Source organism: Dunckerocampus dactyliophorus, chromosome 10, assembly GCF_027744805.1.
Source record: "Dunckerocampus dactyliophorus isolate RoL2022-P2 chromosome 10, RoL_Ddac_1.1, whole genome shotgun sequence".
Taxonomy (NCBI): Eukaryota; Metazoa; Chordata; class Actinopteri; order Syngnathiformes; family Syngnathidae; genus Dunckerocampus; species Dunckerocampus dactyliophorus.
Genome location: NC_072828.1, coordinates 15,798,335 through 15,819,162, shown reverse-complemented (window position 1 = coordinate 15,819,162; position 20,828 = coordinate 15,798,335). Strand labels below are relative to the sequence as shown.

Genomic DNA, 20,828 nt, shown 5'->3' with positions numbered 1-20,828 from the left:
GTTAAAATCTTTAAATGATAGGATGTTTGGTAGTTTTGAGTAAGTCTTAAGTGATGTATTGAAAGAAAAGTAGTACAGCTGGGAGAGGCTCCAGCTCACTTGTGACACTAATGACAGGCGGTATAGAAAATGGATGGGCGGATTTTCTTATAACAATGTTGCATGAACATATACGGTATACAAATAATAAACTGTTAGCCATAAAGTGGGATTAAGCTATTTTCTACCTCTTTTCGTAATATGATTGTGACAGTGTGATTCGTTGTTGATATAGTGTACAGAGGGTGTAAAGTATAAAATAGCCTAGGATATAATAACCTGGGATGTTACATCTTCTATGCCGCTTACCCTCATTAGGGTTGCAGGGGTATGGTGGAGCCTATCCCAGCTGACTTCGAGCGAGAGGGGGGGTACATCCTGAACTGGTCACCAGCCAACCGCAGGGCACATATAAACAATCATTCACACTCACATTCATACCTACAGTATGGACAATTTAGAGTCGGCAGTTAACCTAACATGCATGTTTTTGGAATGTGGGAGGAAACCGGAGTACCCGGAGAAAACCCATGCACGCACAGGAAGAACATGCAAACTCCACACAAGCGGAGATTCAAACCCAGGTCTTCCCGATATGCTGACAGTGTGGCCAACATGCTTACAACTAGGCCACCGTGCAGCCTCTGGAATATACATTTTAAGTACAAATCTTTATTAAGATAAAAGATATAAAAATATATTTATCTTTATAATGACATTTATATTTATGTATTTACTTTCTCAATTGGTTCTAGGCTTAAAAAGCACATCAGGCCCAGCGAAAAATGTGATATGTCATTATTTGTTTTACTTTTCTTCAATTATTATTTAGTTGTGTTTAATATAATAATTCATGATTAGTTTTATTATTATACAACGTCGCCTTGAAGCTCTTTCTCTAAAACCTAATCATCAGGTTAGTAATCTGGCGGTAATACTGTAATGGACTCAGATCTGAACTTTAACAGCCACATTAAGTCAATAACATCAGCAGCTTTTTATCACCTAAAAAACATTTCCAAAATCAAGGGAATAGTGTCTAAGGCAGATTTAGAGAGACTAATCTATGTCTTTGTCTCCAGCACGCTAGACTACTGTAACGGCCTTCTCACTGGCCTCTCTAAACAAGCTGTAAAACAGCTGCAGTACATCCAGAATGCTGCTGCTCGAGTCCTCACTAGAACCAGGAAATATGACTATATTAGTCCAGTACTCAGGTCTCTGCACTGGCTTCCTGTTGCCTGCTTGTGTACAAGTCTTTTCATGGTCTTGCACCAAAGTACATCTCTGACATGTTAGAACCACATGAAACATCTCGGGCTCTGAGAAGCTCCGGGAGTGGTCTCCTGGGGGTACCCAGAGTCAGGACTAAACACGGTGAGGCTGTGTTTCTGTTTTATGCTGCCAAAATCTGGAACAGTGTTCCAGAAGCTGTGAGACAACCCTCAATTTTGGCAATTATGTTCAAATCCAGGCTGAAAACACTTATATTCAAGAGTGCATATGACAACTGAAAGTATTTTATCTGCGCTCTTCAATTTTAATAATTTTAATTTATTTGTTTTTATGGAATCATGATTTTAGAATGACTATGTTTTTATGGAATGATTTTATCAGGTGATGGTCCCCTTCTTTTCTGTAAAGCACTTTGAATTACCTTGTATACAAATTGTGCTCGATAAATAAGCTTGCCTTGGCTACTATTATTTTTACTTTCTTTCACCTTTTCCCCCTCTTGGCTGTTCTAGTTGAGCTCGTGACGACAGCAGCGGAAATATTCATTCAAAATGGCACCTTCTCAATCAGGAAGTAGAGAAAACAACTAGCGGGGAATAAGTTGGATAAAATCCTGTATTTCCGTCGATTTGACGCGAGTCGAGGTTCGACATCTTCTGGTGTGTTCAGGGTTCGGACTGGGACGAAGCAAAGCCAAGAAAAGGTTAGTTAAATTGGTGAATATTGTTGAAAACGCAGGCGACACATCGGCGCTTTGCCTTGTATCAAGATGCGTCCTGGGCAGCCTCTCCTAGGAGCGCATGTTATCGACATCGAGTTATGCCGGTGTTATCTGGTTGGGCCTGCGTTTAAGCGATTAATTTGTTTTGTGACGCAGTGGATGTTTAAAACAGAAGTATCAATAGTCTTATAAGTGTTGTTATTAATTGTTAGAATATATTCACATTATTATCGCTACAAATCAGTAAGCTAACATCCGTGTAATAAGCTAGCTCCATTTACTACGTAGTAACATTCACAGATAACACTGATAAGCAAACAAATAAAATATTATAGTAATGATACATTCTGTCCATAAATTTACACTCGCGCGTCTGTGGACACTACATTGCTATTCTATACTAGTCTTTTACGACGCTAAATCCCACAGTACGCAAAACGAACATACCCAAAACTGCTACAAGCTGTGCTAACCAAGCTAGCATATTTAATTATCACCAGTACGACCAGTATTCTTAATTTTCGAAGCCATAGTTCTACAGTTAACCGCCCATGGAGTGAAAATTGAAAGACTCATAGCTGATCAAGTAGCCTGGCCGCAAAACCTGAAGTAAATGTGTCGGTTTTTTGTCGCGCGGCGGCTACCAGGAGTGACACTGTAATGTATAGCTTACGCAGTCTTCCTTTGTGCGGTGTGTAAACAGATGTGGCTCACTTCTCAAACGTGGCTTAATTTTATTTGACGACAGAAATGTTGGAATGAATACTATCTTTTATAAAGCATTACCGCTTCTGGCCGAAACATTCTTGTTGTAATGATACTGGATTTTATGTAAATACCTTTAATCCGCCCTGCTGTGCCTTTAAGAGCACAAGGGGATGAGAAAAGTGAAGAGTTTCGTTGCATAAACGCTCCCAAATCTCTCTGTTTTCCATCAAGATAAGATTCATGCAAGCCCTGGGAGATGTTTTCAGGAGTTACTCATGAAGTCATGTACAGTACCTCCTTACATGCCTATGTGTAGTATATTGGCAAGGTTAGTTACACATAGGTGCTTGCTGCCTTACTGATACAGTTTTTTGTCAAGTGCTGTTTAACCCAATGACTTGGTCAGTGACCTTTGTGTCATTTCTTGCCACATCCCTTTTGTAGCAACATCATCTGTCTCGCTCCTGAAACCATACCCTGCAGAAATACCGACTAATTCACTAATTATTTCCTTAAACTGTTGTTGTTATCTGTCCACCGTGTACGGTAGTTGATATTGTGCTTATGGTACAGCACAATCTGTTTGTGAATGCTGACCAACCTCCATATTTCAACAATTTTTCCATAGGAAATCATAGAAAAAAGGAATAATCGGTTCCAGGGTCAAACAGTGACCATCATAGCAGCTCAATTGACTGGACAGGCACGTCTGAAGTAACATCTTAACTGTCGTACAGTGCAAAAATGAGTCAACCACTGTAATAGTAAAACAATTCATTTAATTGTCAAATGAGGAGGCTGTCACCACTTCTTAACATTAACTGTCACACTGGTGTAAAAGTAAGTTGACCACTACTGTAATGTAAAATGTACAATAACTGTCAACAATAGGACACACCATGGTTGAGCTCTTCTATTCCTGAGCCAGCGCACACACAAGGGTTTAAAATTGGCAAAACATGCACCCCTACTGTGTTGCTTGTGCTATTAATATGCTGACAAATACAAAACATGGTAACATTGTTATTAAATCCAAATCTTTGAGCCTATAAATTGGATTGATTTGAAATTTATCACACAGCTAAATATGCTGTACAACAGCCCCATTGTAACTTTAGGGTGTATGGCCAAATTGCTACAAAATTTGGTACACACCTTTAGAGGACAAACACATTGTGTAAAATTTGAGCAAGAGTGATTGGAAAAACATGGCCACCATCAAACAAAACATCTTTGCGGGAGTATGGGCAGGCCTTAGCGACTTACCTATAAGTCACTGACCATTTGTCTAATTATTATAAAATTGAGGATATCTGTATTACATGTATGCCAGCATGTCTTCCAGAGCAGTCAGCAGAGGACGCCACAAATGTCATTTAGTCTTTGGATATCTATGAATGCGACTCAAGTGCAAACGAACAGATTTCATGTACCTATGTATTTCATGCCTGTCACGTTAGCAAATTTTGCATGACAATAATTGTCCTACAAATTATTGGACATTTTAATTGTATGGCATAATAATGTGAGTACATCGTATCTAAAGCAATAAACTTTAATTTCTCAAGCGTATTTAACGTTGTAATTGGAATGTCAAGCGCTTAATAAGCTAAATAATAACAAGCTAAATTTTAAAAAGACAAAAAAAAACCCCAATGAAAATAAAATTGACTGTCTCTTTTAACAAAAATTGCACTAAAATAAAAACCACAATCATAACTAAAAACATAAAAAAATAGACCCTGTCTCTCTGTCTCTATTAAGAAAAAAAAACACTCCAATAAAGCACATGCAACAATAAGTAAAATGGCATATTAAAATTGGGCTTGAATAAATAATGAACATCGAATATTATTCCTTAATAGGCAGTCTTAACATGTAGCTCAGGCGCAATGCCTTATGGGACAACTTTAAAATGTTGTTTTTTAAATTTGAAAGTCATATCGGGACATGTTTGTATATTTGAATATACACATTTTGAGTATTAAGTTGCTGTGTGATGAATTCAGTGCTGTTAGTAAAGTGTTCTTTGAAAGATGACACAGTGAATCAGACTGTTATGTTGTTGTGCTGGTATACTGTATATACTGACTTCCAATGGTTTGACAAGCTTGTCGTGAGTGCACTGATAGCTCGTGATTGATCTATTGTTTCCTCACTGACTTGCAAAGGCACAGTGTTTAAACAATTAGTAGTAGTTCTGAAGTAAAGGAGATGTCACAAGATTAGAATTTAGCCATAAATTAGCTGCACGGCTCTGTAAGCTGCAGGGTTCAAAGATTAAGAAAAAATTAGCGGTTTATACACCTGAATATACGGTAGTATGTAAACATGTATACATACACATGCGTTTGTGCATTTGTTCAAATTGTGGCAGAGTGTGCCTCCACTCAGAGAACATAATAAGATTGGGGACTCCCCTACTCCCTGAAAAGCTGATGTTCTGGATCATATTTTGTAGCATTTTCTGCTCACCTCAGACTCTGTTTACTCTGTCACTATAGGAGCTCAAAATCTATTCATATATTTATTTTGCCGTTTTAATGTAACTGAAGTTAGCTTAGCATGTTTGGAAAAAACCCCCATTTTTTTCAAGATCCTGTGTCTCCCCTGAAGTCTTCAAGCGCCTCCCAGTGGAGGATCACCTCACAATTAAAAAACCTCTTGTCTTGTAGTAATCTCTGGTTGAAATTATATTTAGTAAAGGAAGAGGATCCAGAGGAAACGTTTCTGTTTGTTTTGACTTTTTTCATACAATCCCTGATGAGATGAACCATAGCTCAGTTTCGGCCCATTTATACATGCCCGCCTGCTGTCTCCGGCTGTGATTCAGCCTTTATTCTCCGCCCTCCCTCCCTCGTCAATTGTTACCAGTGATAAATCTCATTTATAGCCATTGAGCTGGTTAGAAGGAAAGAGAAACAAATGTAGAGAGGGTTAAATGGGTGTTAAGTAATCCCATTGGCTGCAGATACCACTTCCTGCTTTCCTGGAAACTCATAAGATAGTATGTCATGGATCTTTTTTTTTTTTTTGAAGAGTAATGTAAAATAATGGACAGTTGTTGGTGGATAAGGAGCTGCAATGTTTTGGGAAACAAACTGGTCTTTTGTGATTATCCGTGTGTTGACTGTGTAGTGCCCAGACCTGCAGGCTTTGTGGATATCTCCTTTTGCCACATGAGTTCTTTAGTAGCTGGAGGATGTTTCGGACTGGTGTCCGCCACGTATTATGGTAGGGTTCCTGGGAAAATATGTCAACATCCTTCTGGGAAAAGAAAGCAATGACTTATTCAAGGAAAGAAATGCTGGATTAATATTACAGCCACATTAGTGGATGAGTGAAGAGTGTGTGCCATTGCCTAAGTTTTCAGTTGGGGTTGCCGTGTGGTGTATCAGGGGAAGGAAAAAGATGAAATTATTTGTACGACTCTGTAGAACGTCAGCTTGAAATAGCTGGGAGTTTTACATTACATTTTACAGGCTTGTTACTAGACATTTGGCCCCAATTGACCCCTCAATTTCATCATCATTAGAGGTTACTGGACCCTTGTCACCTTGGTCTGCCTTGCCCTGCACTGAATTTAATATTGCATTTGCACACTTATGTAACGGAGACTGACACAAGCAAATGTGGACTGTCTAATCTCTCCTTTCAGGGGAAATAGATTCAAATTGGATGCTTGCAGACTTACAGTGCACAAAGCAGATATTTAATTTAGATTGGTAATTCCCTTCATGGAGAACTGTACTGGACTGGGCTGTACTGTACTGTACTGGACTCGCATTAGATCGTATTGTGCCACTGTACTTATCTGAGCGTATACGGTGTCTGTGCATTGTCAGGAATGATCACAATTGAGCATACCTAAGTAGCCCAGGCAAACATCTGTCAGTGCGACTTATGGTGATGTTTTACCCTGGAGAGTTTCACTCCATCCCCAACTCCTGTCTATTTTCACAACACGGCAGAATGATGAGATTATTGTTTGGTTATAAGTCTTGCCAGTGTTGGTGGACTGTCAGATGTAGACATCAGCATACGATTCAGCACAAATTAAAATCTGCAAATGAAGAAGCAGCAAGAAATGCAGTCATCCTGACCTTTTCAGTGATTCCTAAATGTGACAGTCTGCCGCTGTCTTGAAGCACTAAATAATAGAGAATATGTATAGGAAGAATGGTTGTCATTTCAAGGATATACTGTATAACCTATTGTAAAAAGCATTTACTAGAATGAAAACGGCACTGCTTTGTTTGCAGATTTAATTCAAATTCCGATGGCTGAAATTGCACATAAAGGTCCAATTGCGATTTATTGTGTATAAATATTTACTTTTATGTGACTCACATCTATTGCATCTAAACCTTACTTGCAGTTCCCCCCAATTGGTTTAAAGGCAGGTAACCTCCGAATTACTCCACTGGCCACCAGAGATGATCATTTTCTTATTTGAAATTGTGAATGCACCTCTAAATTAAAGTACAGTCGTCTTTTGGTTATTGCGGTTAACTGGTTCTAGACCCGACCTTGATAACTGAATTTCCGCATAGTAGGATTCAATATTAATGTACTGAATATTTTCATAGTTAGAGCATAGAAAACCTGTTCATGACGAGGGCCCTGTGATTTCCACATTAACGGAATCGCGCCAATAAAAACAGAATCTACTGTTAACTGCGGAATCTTGCGGAAATTGACAATGTGAATGAAATGCTGTAACCGTGAGGAGAAGGAACGTTAGTGTGGGGAAATATTTCCCCAGCAGGCTGCTCATTCATAGCGGCATGTACTCACAAACACAAACCAGCCCCCTCCTGAACTAAACATGTCGAGGCGGCAACCGGTAACATTGGCTAAGTCGGCAAAAAAACTTTGAAACTCTTACTTACCACAGAGTGTGAGGGTGAGCTCATTAACAGCAATAGCCAGTGTGAGCTAGCTGGGGTAGCTTAGCTTAGCGGAGCATGCTATTGCGGCTGTGTGTTTGCCACTCAGGCTGTTTGAGTTGTGCTTTAATGTCAACGAGAAATTTAGAATGGCCGTGCAAGTTTCGTGTGAAATGGGGACGACAGCCGCGGCTGCAAGAGGGACTTGGATGCTATCAGCTATCAGTTAGCAACAGTCAAAACACATTTTCAACACACATCAAACTTCCGGCCTTCAAAATAAGAGAGGCGCACATCCTATCTAATAGTGGTAATAAATTAAGGGTGTCCTAAAAAAAAATATTACAATTAATAAATTGCTTTCATTAATAAAGTTATAAGAGTTGCATCTGCAACTACGCCTGCTTTAGCCACAAGCATGGATGATGGTTTGTTGAGGATTTTGTAACAATGAAAACATCAGTTTCGGAAATACTGGGCAAAATTGTCCAATGATGTATTGGATCAATAAATGTAAGGAATTTTGCATTTATTCATTTTATTCACTGACACAAACACACAATCTATGGTGATAAAATAAGTGTAAAAAGTAAAAACCGGAATAAAAAAAAATTAGAACAGGAAAAATCGGAATTTAGGAAAAAAAACGGATTTCATCGGGCCCTATATGACTTTCTAAATAGATTATTAGAGCCCTGTAGACACGAAATAACAACCCTGTGTTACACTCATATTATTATTTTTTTACACTACATTTGCAACACTGATGCACAGGCTACAGCTACTACACGGACAGAAGAGACGTCAGCCACTCAGCATATAGCAAGTTACCAAGCTAACTAACTAGCCTCAAATTTATTTGTTATAAACCTAATGAAGTGTTTCAGATGAAGTGGGGAAGAAGGACAATGTAAGAAGCCAAAAACATACCACTTCCACACTGAATGGGAAGAGAACTTGTTTTCCTTTTTTTTTTTTCACTTGGACCTGCCATGGCTGACTCCATGCACTAAGGTATTGCCTCATCAATGTAACATTACTGACACCTAGTGACCGGAATACTACATATGACTTGTCTTTCAACATTTTTTGATTAATAATAGACCATAGTCAACCAAGAAACAGCGATCATTTATTAATAAATCCATTTTTTAACTGGGACAGAGCGAGGGAGCGACGCGCCAACCATGATTTAGTGAGGGACAACTGTACCATTTTAAACCATATTAATTTGTGTTTGCTTTTGATGTAGCTTGATTTATTTGTCCAGAAAATGTTAATAGAAACAAACAAAACAAACTCTACAGGGGCATTCCGACTTTAGATGTTCTACCATCGTTGAAATTGAAGTTGGGCATCACCCTGGAGGAGTACAAAAAGTGCAGATACTGTATTGACCTAAGTATAAGATGACCCTGACTTAAAAAAAAATCAAATAAATAATGATCTTTTTTTAAATTGTGAAATATCAGTGAAATAACTAGTAGACTGCAATAAACCAGCAGTTGTTTTTGATTGTTTTATTCATTATTGGTGTGTTGTGAACCGAACTGGGACATGAAGTAGAAAAATGTGTCACTAGACATCCATCGTATTGCAGTATTACAATACATTCTAATTAGGGGTGTCAATTAAATTAGTAGATTGCAATATATTGTCAGAAATGTTTTCATTTTACTCTTCTTAAAAGTAATGTTAAAATCTCATCCGATCTCGTTTTCGTAGACCCAATCTCGTCTATCGTCTCGTCTCTTGAACTGTTTCGTGACACCCCTAATTGGAATGTAAACCTAGACATGTCATACATTCCATAGCAGAGAATATGACGCTGCTCTGCTGTGCTATCAGAGTTAAGAATGAGGTTCTGAGTAACCACAGCTGAGAGGTAGTGGGTAGAGGCTAGTAGGGAACCAGCTGTCTACAGTCAGCAGCAGACCCAATCGAGATGTCACACTGGATAAGAGGCAAGAGTGGTCATAACTAAACCACTGTGAAATGTTTTATGTCTTTGTTGCATGTGTTTTACACTCTTTTGTTTTTGTCATTGTTGGTTTTGTAAGGGCTCTTCTTGGATAAGAGTGCAAATCAAGTGCTATGACGTGTAAAATGGACATACATACTTGTCCCTATCAAATAAATAAATGAAATATAACAATCAACACTGTATAACTGTATCAACAGGAGAGATAAAAAGTAGCCTAGTTAAGACTCAACATGCTCAACATGGAGATGCATAAGAGCGCTAGTAGCAGTAGGTTTGGACAGAGATACAGCAATGTAAATCAGGAAGCATCTTGAGAGGTACAACCTACCCTTACCTGTCATTCATGTGCAAAAACACCCCACATAACTTCTTATGTATAGAGAAAGCTCAATGAAATTTAAAAGAAATTTAAATAATAACGACTGGTTGTCTCACTTGACGCAATCCAGGCTAACCATATTTCCATAATGTTTGTCACACCTAATATATCATGGCACTGCTAATATGGTACTTATTGGTGAGTGAATGAATGCTTGCTTTTAGTCATGATGCAATTACTCTAGTGGGAGAATGTAGGCGCACGCAGGCCGGGCAATCTCTGCATACTTGTGCTTGCTTTTGATGCATGTCATCTCTGCACTTTCATTCTGTTTACATACAGCCTTGGTGTTCCACTATCTGTTCCAGAATGCAGGGCAATTTTACATTTCCTCATGGAAGTAAAAATAATTTATTCCTAAGTCAAATTGTCACTATCACAAAACCTCCAATTTTTTAGAGTATGATATTAAAAAGTGGCAGAGGGAGATTACTGCTTTTGTGCCAAGTCTCTTAACATCAAGAGAGTGCATGTTTGCAGTGTGCATTCAGTTGTTTTTGTTCATTTATTTATTGATATCAGCTTATTGTCACTGTTTGGACTCAGTAGCCAGGACAGAGACATGTAAATTGCTTTGCTACGGTGCAATAACTTACATTTTTGGTGCTATGGTTGTCATCATTCAAAATTTCCATCACAGAGACCCTTCTGTCAAGTAACTGTCAAAAAATATCAACCCCGTGAAGTACGGATGTCACGAGCGAGATTAAAACGTGACGAGATTTCTCATTTGGGAAAAAAAGCCTGTCTCGTGAGAACAGGGCAGCCAGAAGCCAATCAAACTGGAAAAAAGGGGAGGGGGGAAAGGTGGCGGTGTGCAAAGCATTTTTGGAACCGGACATTAAACGCTTTACACTACCTTGGAATCCAACCTACTTTGCATCAGCGAGTGACGTTTTGCTGTTTTTGTCTATCAAAGTTGAACAGCTGTCGCTGTGGTAATTATCCAAGCAGAAGTCGTAGGAATTCTACATTTCACCAGAGTTACTTAAGATTAGTCAGACGAACCCACATAGATTTTTGGACCTGTCTGCACCCTTAATCACCGGAGCGATTCTGTTTACGCTCGTTATATTTGGCTAGATGCTAACTTTAAAAGCTCCAGTAATCACTGTTTTTGCTTCATAACACACTTCATAAATAGAGAGATCCGTGTTGACAATTTTGCAACGTGGTATTAGTAGGGTTGTGGGGGAAATAATCGATTCTTAGATGCGTTGCGATGCGGACATTGACGCTTATTAATCGATTCATAAATGTCAATAATCAATGCTGACGGAACCAAAAAGACGGAAAGTGGAAGTGGAAGTGCTGGTTCCCGACAGTTTATGGTGGTACACCTAAGCGTAAGACGCGACCAGAATGGCTGAGATCACTGGATTTAAAGCGAGCGACTGGAAGCACTTTGACGTTCACACAGTTGAAGGTAAAAATTAGCTGGACAAGATGCAGACAATAGGCAAGCTTTGTCATACAAGCTGAAAGTATTTTGGGAACACGACATACTGTACAGTATATGAAAAACCACATGGCACGTTTCCACCCAAACCAGGAGGAAAAACAGCCAGCTGACGTTGCTGCCAACCAGAGAACCATTGAGCAGGCGCTAATTAATTTTCCACCCAACTTGGAAAAGGCGAAGTTAATCACAAAGTCAATCACAACTTTGATTGCGAAGGATTTGTGGCCGTTTTTGATTGTTGAGAAGCAGGGCTTTCGTGGTTTGTTGCGCACTTTGGATCCATCGCAAATGTTATTTCACTGACACTGCAGTTGTGAATAAGAGCAGCCTAGTTTTTGGGGGGTTATTCATAATATACTGACGTCTGTGAGCATTATTCTTGTATGAGGGCCACTGGTACAGAAATCTATATTCTGTATGAAAGCTGTTTTTGACTTTGCTATACAGCAAAAATATTTTGTCAGAGATTCTATGCTCAGGATTTTAGTTTGAATTCATAAGTCTCTTATTTATTAGTGAATAATTGCAGTTTTTTGATGCTGGTTATTCAGAATATTTTGTTTAATTTTATACATGCTGCTTCCTGCAATATGTGCAATGGGAAATACGTTGGTAGATGTAACCTTCCAATTATTAAAAGACAATTGAAGTAAATTAATCTGTTTCATGTTTGTTTTATTGTTTATTGTTTTATTTATTTAAGGGGGTAGATCATTAAAAATGTGCTTTGTTTCAGTAGTACACAGTGAGTAAAAAGAAATTATATATAGAAAGAAATTATGCTTTAAAAATGGACAAACTATTGATCACAAAAAAGGATGCATTGAGATGCATTGATAATCGTTTTATCATCGCATTGCAGGCCTCTGAATCGTAATTCCCACCCCTAATATGTAGTGAGAAGGGGGTGGATTAAAAGTGAAAGTCAGGAAGTGTTTCTTTTAGGAATGTCCCGATCCACATTTTTTGGATTCTGATCTGATTTTTTTATATAACAATAAGCTTTTGTTACAAACATTAATTTGTGGCATTGAATATGGTTATGAAAATAGCTCTTCAAAGCATTAACAATAATGCAACCAAAGTCCATCCATCCATCTATTTTTTATGCCGCTTCTCCTCTTTAGGGTCGCGGGGGCATGCTGGAACCTATCCCAGCTGACATCGGGCAGCAGTCGGGGTACACCCTGGACTGGTCGCCAGCCAATCGCAGGGCACATATAGACAAACAACCATTCACACTCACATTCATACCTATGGGCAATTTAGAGTCGCCAATTAACCTAAAGTATTGCTGAATTTACTTTTTTATTAAACAGCATGACCAACACTATTGTTTGGCTTTTGTAATAAACCTCTGTGAGTCAGGTCCACGTACATCCAAAAGAAGATCAAATTGGGAAAAATAGGCATGCAAAATACTTGTAGGGTAGGACTAATCATTTGACATAGTTGTATATCAGTTGTGGTGGTTTTTAGAATATATGACATTTTTTTACCAAACATTCTTTGGGCCCTATGGCATCTGTTTATTTTTTCCCAAATTCTGTTTTTTCTGTTTTCATTTTTTAGAATTCTGTTTTTACCTGTATTTTACCTGCCGATATTATCCGATCTTCAAAATATTTTTTTAGAATTCAGTTTTTTTACCTGTATTAGTGTATTTTACATGCCGATGTTATCCGGCCTTCAAAATTCAGCGGATCGGCAGCCGGTGACATCCCTAGTTTCTTCCATCCATCCATTTTCTATGCGGCTTATACTATCCCTCGTATCTTTCTTGATGCCGGTCTAAAAGCTGCATATAAACCCCTCCACAATGTAGCTTGACGGATCCAAGAAGGCAGAGTTTGGACACACTTCTCCGTGGCCCATCAAAGACCCGCATTCCTGGCGAAACATGCCCAAAGACAGTCAGGCTCGCTGAACATGAATCGGTGTCCAAAGTGTGGCGCAGGGACCATCTGTGAAACATGGCTCATTGCAGAAATTAAAAAACCTAAACCCCAGCAAAAGTGCAAAAATAGAGCAAAAGGCATATTGTAACTACAAAAAGCTAAAATATAAATACTTCTAACTAACAAAAAATGAGGAATTATTGTTATTTATTTATTATTATTTATTATTACATTATCTATTGGTTTATTTTGTCGCAAAAAATGTAGACAATAATATCGTTTAGCGTCAATTTGTGGGACAATAATCATTTCAAAACGCATGCCCAATCTTGTCTGGACTTAGGGGTCTTGTGACGACTGCTATGACGTTTTGTACATCTTTTGAGGCTTATTTGTTCAGCAAATGTTTTAAAATTGTAGGTCTTTGGGGGCATTCCAACTGGAGAGGTTTCACTTTAATGGGGATTCAAATTGTGCATCACCTCCAGAGAAGTACAAAATGCCCAAATAACAATACATCATAATGGTGATTTCTCTTATTGCTACGATGAACTGGAATAACGATGGAAAACACCAACGAATGGATTTAATCTTGCAAGATGAGACTGAAACGTTGCACATGGCAGAGTACAGAAACGTCTAACATTGTATCAGTCCCTCCCTCAGTGTCACACAGAGAATTTACATGACATACTGTACATGTCGAAGCTAACTTTACTGTTATGTTCTACGTTTTGCATGGAGTAAGATAACGGGGTACTAGATGAAGCAAGTAATCGTGTTGTTACTTAGCCGGTAACCAGTCAACACAACTAGGCAGACCTGTGTTGCAAACATGGAACAAAACAGGGCAAAGCACCAACTAATTGGATGCAGACCCCTTTTGATCCAGTGAGCCTTTCACCTTCATGTTGTGGGTGGTGGTAGAAGAAAACAAAGTCCCACGTACAGTACAGTGTGGCATTTCTCTACTGCAAATTATTGTTTGCTTATCTTGCTTTTCCATATTGCTTTTGGCTTGATTGCCATGCTGCTCTCTAAGACCTTTTTACTGTTATACTGTGTACCGTTTTTATTTACCACAATAAACCTGCTCACCACAATAGGTCAATTAAGAGCCCTCTTCAGGGATAAGTCGCTGCAATATCTCACTCCTTCCTGTGTGTTTGTGGACGCCCTCATATTAATCACCTTGGCAAAACAGTGCTGAAGAGCCACTTGGAGTAATTGATGAGAATCTAATCAGGATAAATTGTAGTGGCTAAATAAATGGCCCATGCTCAATTATTCATTTTGTTCTCGTGTGATGGCCTTGTCTGTGGCCAATATCACTTTTAAATGCCGATTTGTTTCTATTTCAGACAACAGATCAGTTCATTATCCTACCAGGTCTCATGGCTCAGCACATGTGTGTGTTTAGCTGTGAGGCAATAGATGCCTTTTGTGTCGATAAAAGGTGCTGATTAATAATGTAGGCTGTTTTTGCATGACGGAGCCCAGTGTTTTCCTGGGAAGTATCTCGCTCCGTTTATGAATATTTCATCACAGTAGCTAATGAATCCAGGCAGTCGTTCCAGGCAATCATAACCAGCTAACGGCCCCCTTGCTGCGCTGCAGGAAAACAGCCGAGCCATGATCATTTCTAACATAATTACAGGTGATGCTGATGGACATGCATATCAGTGATGAATGGCTGCTGTGTGTTGGATTGGTTTTCTTAATCAGTGACGAAAGAAGCAGGACAGTTGTCATGTTTAATGTACTGTATGTGAAAATTGACAGTATCGCTTTGTTATATTGCTCATTTGCATACTTTTATGGTTACTTTTGCAGGTTTTTTTTAGTTTGATTAATGTTTTTTTAGGGGAGGTTTAAGGTCCCACATTTAGAAAAAAAACCCTTGTCTAGTGAAAGAAACCAGAAGCCCCACAGCAAGGCAGCCTGCACTGTCCCACATATTTTTAGGGGGTCATTTTGTCATTGCACTTTGTCTCTCTGGTTTACACAAGAACAACTGGGATAGTTTTCATGCAACTTACAGCTGAGTGTGTGAAATAAGGACAAGGGAGGAAGCAATTACCTTTTGAAACAGGCCTGGGTATTTAGTTTCACTTTTCCAGCATTGAATATGAAAGCATTTGCAGCATTTTAATTACCGTATTAGTTAATATTGAAATTACATGGACTTTCAGAGAGACAGACTTTACAGAGTTTAAACAGAACTTTAAGGGTCCCCTTTTATTCAATATTGACCTTTTTAATGATGTGATGACACACAGTCATGTGTGTCCCCAGGGCCTGTTTATGATCATCTAACATGAGAAAAATCTCATGTCATCTCTCTGATGATCTCATGGACATGATACTGCGTCTGACCCACCCCAAGATAGATGAGGACACATAACAGCTTTGTGGACAGAAAAAAACAGGCTTCGCTACACATTTTAAAATAAAACCTGGAGCACTATCTGTCACCCAGCTACATACGTTGGAGCTGTAAGTTTGTTAATTATGCTTTTCTTCAGTGAATAGGCTAACCAAGCATGATGTTGCTTTTGCAGTGTGACCCTAATTTTAGCACTGTCGCTAACATAGCTATGCTCGTGTTGCTAATGTGTGCGTCCTCCTGTCTCAGCAGAATATTATGTTGTTTTGTGTGAGGTACAGTCGCCCCTCGCTACATCGCGGTTTGAACATGGCACCCTCACTCTATTGCCGTTTTTCCAAAATTAATTAAGTAATAAATGGCCTCTCTTTCATGGCGTCTGCAGTAATGTGGTCGCTGTACTGGACCGTCATGGTGAAGAGAGAGCTGAACATAATTTATAGCACAATTGTCGACTAGCAAAATTTGTTTTCGTGACAGGCTTAGAAGCGGCAAAAATGAGTTTCCTCTGTAGGGTGGCTGGACATACCCTAAGAGATATGGTGAGGAGCTCAGTCATCCGGGAGGGACTCAGAGTACAGCCGCTGCTCCTTCACATCGAGAGGAGCCAGCTGAGGTGGCTCGGGCATCTTGTCCGGATGCCTCCCAGACGCCTCTCTGGTGAGGTATTCCGGGCATGCCCAGCTGGGAGAAGGCCCCAAGACGGACCTAGGACACGCTGGAGGGATTATATCTCACAGCAGGCCTGTGAACAGCTTGGTGTCTTCCCAGTGGAGCTGGACGAGGTGGCCGGGGACCAGCAAGTCTGGGCTTCCCTACTGAGACTGTTGCCCCCGCGACCCAGACCCGGATAAGCAGAGGAAAATGGATGGATGTTTCATGGTTGACTAAGCATTATTATTAGTCAAAAACTATTGAAAGACAAGCTAGGCTTCAGTAATGGTAAATTGATGATACATGACATGGCATGTCTGACATGACCCTGTGAAAAAAAGTTCTCCAAACCTTTTTGGAATCTTACTTTGTCCTTCTTCCCCACTCCTTTTGAAACCCTTTCTTAAATGTGGAATAAACTAATTGGAGGCTAACTAGGTACCTTGCTAGCTTGCTAATGCTTAAAGCCGTGGCCACCTGTCGTGTCCCTGCAGTGATCCTGTAGCCTGCGCATTACAGTTGAGTAATGTGTTGTAAACAAAAAATAATAGGAGTGTAAAGATGACTATAAGGGTGTTAGTTCATGTCTGCAGGTCTGTAGTAATGGTAACAAATTGCATTTAGAAAGTCATAAACAGTTTTTCTATGCTCTAACTACAAAAATATTCCATTCATTAATATTGAATCCTGCTTTGCAGAAATTCACAAACAATTAACCACGATAAACGAGGGACGACTGTATGGGATTCATTACGTTGGACAAGTGCAGAGTTAGAGTGAATATGTAAAAAGTGGATAACGTGCACAATAGCGCTTTTTGGAGCTAGTCACACACACGCACGTACATACACACATACAGGCGGTTGGTGTAGCTCCTCGTGAGTTTTAAGCATGATTTAGCAGCTTAAGGAAGTCACACTTCCCTGGATGATGGCCATGTGCTGTAGCAGCCATTGATACTAAGACCACCGGCATAGAGTCACAGCACATTTACTGTACTTACCAAGCACACTTTGGTTGTTGTCAAGCTAACAATAAGTGTCTTTTGGCAAACTGGCAAATGTGAAACATACAGTCTTAAATGTGGCTGGGACTAATCTCAGCAGTAGTGTGTTTTGGCATATCGTTTTTATGATGTGTGTCTTGTAAAGATTTTCCAATTGCATTATCAACCTCATCTGCCGAAAGGGGGCTTAGCTTCAGGCCACCCAAAGAGAGAGAGAGAGACTGGGGAGGGGGTTTTATACCACCTACTCTGTGGTAATAAACAGATTTAAAAGATAACACATGTAAAAGGCTTCTTTCTTTCAGTTTTAAAATAACTCGTCAGGTTTTAAAATTAATTATGTGGCCGCTAGATTTTGGTGAATGAGCTCCTTGTATCCTGTGTGGTGCACTGGGCATGTTTTTTCATTTTAATGTTTTATTTTCTGTTTGCCTATCCACCATAACTCCAGCACTCTTCCTCCTACTGATAACAGGTTTAGCACCTCCCTCTTACAGGGCCACAGGAACCTTTTAGTTCCATGAACTTTTGTACTTTGGGTGGAAAAGGGGCTTTCGTTTGTGTAGCAGGTTGGAGTATTTTTTATTTTTTTTTGGCTGTTCCGGTAATGTGGGGGAAGGCCCTATAGGACAGGAATATCTGAGATCAGTCTTAAAATGATCAGTATTGATTATACTCACTGGAGTGTGATGAGCTTACAGGATGACGGCACTGATCTTAGACCAAATTGCTGGTTCAAATGCACTAAAAGCCACCGTTTAGTTTGCTGTCTAGATTAGGATTATTGGAGATTCTAATGTGCTAAAAACACACCACCACAGTGGATTCCAGTACATTGGATTTGTTCAGTCCTCTATTTGCTTGTCATGTTTGACCGAGACACAATTTCGTATAGTTCTGTCACTGAGGGTTTTTTGTATGAAGGACACAAGTCAGTTTTATTTGCATCCTGGGCACATTTTGTAGTTTAAATTCTCCATAAGATTTTATACTTTAGAATTGATGCTCCTTATATTAGCCTAAATGGCAACAGTACACAAAAAAGTCCAATTGAACATGCCATTTTGATCCCACATTTATTTGAACATAAACTTATGCAATTCCTGATGATAAGATATCAATTTGGACTACTGTCCCCATGTTTTCGTTTGTTTATTTGTCCACCAGATGGCACTACTTAACCCAATTCAAAGCATGCAGCAATAATTCTCACTTTTTTCTGCAAGAGTGCCTTGCTACTGAAATAATAAGTCTATGTTGTATTGATGTTTGCAATGTATGTGTTTGTTTTTGGTGGAGTTTTTTTTTTTCAATAAAAGAACAGGAGTTATATGTAAACATACTGGTCTTCAAGGTTAGAATTTCCAAACGAATTAATACTTGATATGTATTTTTAGGCAGAAGTAGATTAAAAATATTGACTCTTTTAAAGTTTACTGCGATTAGCTGGCGACCAGTCCAGGGTGTACCCTGACTCTCGCCCAAAAAATTTGTTTTTGGAAGCTGACAGTCTTTGTCCTTAGGGTCTGAATGCCGCCCAAGCCTATGCTCCAGACACATAAAACAGTTTTTATATAGAATAATACCTAAAGATATACATGCAAAAAAACAATTTGAAATGCATATAAATGACAAATGAAGAAGGTGAATGAACATTTAACGCCACTTTTACCTTGATTAAAGACTCTTGTTGACAGAGATTGCGATGAGGCATCGGCTAGGGATGAGAGGAGGAGGGAGCCACACAGGCAACACTTGTACTTTTACTATGAGTTATTTTTTTAATCCAATAGTGTTTCTCACCTTATTTATCAAAGTGTTGGCACTTGCAACTTAGCTCTATGGTGGGTTACTTTACAGCTGTGATCAATAAAACAGAGACTTGTGGTGTAACTGTGTTAGTTGGCAAAGAACTACAGAGTCAACCTGTAATGGCATCATAGATGGGCGATGGAGCCTGGGAACAATGACTTTGAGGTAATGATGGAGCATGCTAATCGGCACGTTTTGTAATAAAGACATGTTATGAACACAGTTGAAATCATGCAGTGTATTAACGAGGGCTGGGCGATATATCTATTATTAATGCATCGATATTTCCTTTAAACGTGATATCAAAAACATCAATATCGTTATAGACTGGATTTGCGCCGTAGCTCTCTCATCTCTGTGCACTGTGTGTGAGCTCTTGGCCCGCCCCTCTCTGTGCATGCAAGAGGATGGAGGAGGGGTGGAGCAGAAGCTCGGCGGCTCAGTCGAAGCAACAGCGTCTTCGGTAGAAGAATTAGTCAGAATGTTGTCCTAATACTCCATTGTAGCTCAGTAATTTGGGGGTACTTTGAATTCAGAGCATTAAAAAAAATGTTTTTCCACCTTAAAACTTGACACAAACTCCAACACGAAGAATGTGTGAAGCTGCGCGCTGGCTGCACATCTCCTGCCATAAGCGGTGTCCTATCACATTGCTAAAGATATGGTCCCCGTTGCAACAGTGGGAAAACGGCTTTAAAAACCTGCTGTAAATGATGGACACGCTATGTCCAGCGAGCTTCACAGTTACAATTATTTAGCATGACAAGCTCTACCACAAACATACGAGGAAGTCAGAGAGTTGCTCAGCCTGATGCAGTTGACAGGTTGGTGTTCCTGGCACAAAATGAGACATGCTAGTGTCTTCTAAAAATGTTTACCTAAAATATATTACTGTTCAATTTACAGTATTTTTGAGTTGCTGACTTTTTGAAATTTCCTCTTAAACCGGCACCCCTTCATATTTTGTTGTTATTAGCTGAGGATTTGAGCATAGCTCAAGGTTTATTTAAAAAAAAAAAAAGAAGATTATATTTGACTTTTTCTTTATTTGTTTCAAAAAGAGAATGGCCTACTTTACTTTAGAGTAGGGGTCTCAAACTCGCGGCCCGCGGGCCATTTGCGGCCCACCAATTCGTATCCTGCGGCCCGCGACTGGACATCAAAGAGTAGTGTAACTGCAGCCCGCAGCATCCGGGCAAGCTCAGTGTTACTTACATACATACAGAGGCAAGTAAACACCAACACTGAACTAACAGTGGCGTTATCACGTGGACCGGAGGAGGGGTGGCCCTTCAGTGTTATTGTGAGCCATGTATTGTGAATTGTATCGTGAGGTACCCTGAGATTCCCAGCCCTACTCCCAATACTTGATGCGGCCCAGCCTCACCCAGACTTTACCTCCACTGGCCCCCAGTGAAATTGAGTTTGAGACCCCTGCTTTAGATCAGATTTTTTTTATATGCATCTTGTATGAAGTTTTAAAACTTAAAAAGCATCCTCATGTTTAGTATTTATTTTAATAAAACAACTTGACACGGCTTTGATTTTGTCTAAACTCACTTTGCGGAAAAAAATATTGTGATATACAGTATATCATATATCGATATTCGACCTAAATATATCGAGATATGAGTTTTGGTCCATATCACCCAGC

The 20,828-nt window shown here is 39.4% G+C and overlaps 1 protein-coding gene across 1 annotated transcript in view; it reads left to right on the top strand.

Moving 5' to 3' along the window:
* Window positions 1-1,831: 1,831 nt before the first annotated feature.
* si:ch73-63e15.2 (protein strawberry notch homolog 2) overlaps window positions 1,832-20,828 on the top strand; it is a 77,011-nt gene continuing 58,014 nt past the window's right edge. The window contains exon 1 of the mRNA XM_054789075.1: window positions 1,832-1,978. The gene's annotated coding sequence lies outside the window, so the exon portion shown is untranslated. The remainder of the gene's footprint in view (window positions 1,979-20,828) is intronic.